This window comes from Gavialis gangeticus, unplaced genomic scaffold (genome assembly GCF_001723915.1).
Source record: "Gavialis gangeticus isolate Ggan-Ray unplaced genomic scaffold, GavGan_comp1, whole genome shotgun sequence".
NCBI lineage: Eukaryota > Metazoa > Chordata > Crocodylia > Gavialidae > Gavialis > Gavialis gangeticus.
In genome coordinates, this window is record NW_017729001.1 from 17,590,946 (window position 1) to 17,592,766 (window position 1,821).

Sequence of the window (1,821 nt, forward strand, 5' to 3'; positions counted from 1 at the left end):
GTCCCTTCCGACCCTACCAACTATGAAACTATGAAACTCTGTAGAGACTTTTAGAAAATACCTTTCCAAATTCACCCACATTATAAGCATTTCCTAATAGGGCTAGATTCTTGCTTTATTGGGAGCAAAATGTATTACACTGCAAAACTTGATGAGACACCAAGGACATGTTTGTACCATCAGATTTATTTAAACTGGACATGGAAACTGAGGATGCACCCAATAGGGTTTATGACTAGAAAGCTATCATATATGAGTAAAAAGCACTAGTTATTTGTATAGTCCCATCTAAAAAAGCAAGGTCCTACATCTATAAGATACATAAGAAAGATTATCAGTGCTTCGACAAGTGAGGACATGAAATTTTAATAGATAATAATGATTTTAGCCATCTATTAAAATTTCATTTCCTAACTGTGAAGATCTTTTTGATGATTTACAGTTATTCATTATTTTACACTACATTTTCCCACTAGGGCTGTTGGGACCTTTCTGTTTATTTTTTGTTTTTACTTTTTATTTTTTAAATCCTTTTGCCAATATTTTACTGTTTGCTTATTACTTTGATTCTCTGTTTAGCTTTTACATTCTTTAAGGCAGGCACCATCTTTTCAAATGTGTTTCTAACCCATAGAGGTTTTGATGTAGACTGGGGCCTTTGAACCTATGTCAGTACAAGTCTTAATTTAAAACTGTCTTGTGTTATTCAGTTATGGGAGGCTTACCTATGTTTGATTTATATTCTGCTGTGTGTTTAATATATTCTGTGAATCCACATTAAGCATGGCATTATAGTTGAATTTCTAAAGCTGCCATAATGAACCCAGGAATAAGTACCCTGTTGTACACTAATGTAGTAATGTTGGTTGAATTGCATTTTTTTAATTTTCATATGGTATTTAAAACCAGAGGTCAGTTTTTGGTACATGCTCCTTTTCCCCTCCCTCTTCCTCCCATTTAGGTGCATAATATCTACACAGTGAAATATTGACAATGAGATGCTTTTATGGCTAATCTGTTCTGCAAAGCTATTTTCTTCCACATTTCTGAAGAAGATGCACTACCTGTTTTCCGAGTAGAGGAGAAACTAGGGTGGAAAAAATAAAACAGTTTTCTTTTTACTGAAAACGTGAAGCTAGAGAACAGTAACTTGCTTCTTATTAAATCCACCTCCTCTTGAAAGCGTATTTCAGGATAATAGTCTCTCAAAAGAACTCTTAATAACAACATGATATTGCTAAGATGCTTGGGTATTAGATAACATTAAAGACACCAAGTATTTTTTTAAAAATAAACTCCCCTTAGAAAAATAACCCATATTGCAAATAGCAAGTTTGCTAAGCCAAGGAAAGGACAAAAAGAGCGTATTCTTTGGAGGCCCTAGCTAGCAATCTGGAAGCAGACAGATGTAGCTGTTAAAACAGCCTTTACTGTTTTAACCCTCAGCTCTGGGATTTGGATGCAGGTATCCCACTGAAACACCACATGGGACTGAGCCTTTAATACCCTTCAGGATTTAAATCATATGGGTAGTCAAAACTAATTACTTGATTGAGAGTTTTTCTGGGGAGGGGCTCCACGACCCATCCCCAAAAGATAAGCAATTTGAATTACTTGTTTATAGGGTGGATAAAAAACAATGATTTAAAAAAAATTGGATTTTTTATTTCAATCGGATTTTTTTATTTAATTGTATTTTTATTTTTAAGATGCTTTTGTAAAAAAATGAAACATATAAAGGTAGTTTTTATTTAAGATATGTTAAAGCTCCAAGATATCATTATGGAATAGGGATTGTAACTTCTAATTATATACTATTTG

The 1,821-nt window shown here is 33.4% G+C and overlaps 1 protein-coding gene across 5 annotated transcripts in view; it reads left to right on the top strand.

Annotated features, from left to right (window-relative positions):
• COMT (catechol-O-methyltransferase) overlaps positions 1-1,821 on the top strand; it is a 52,724-nt gene that overhangs the window by 18,246 nt on the left and 32,657 nt on the right. The gene's annotated exons all lie outside the window — the stretch shown is intronic.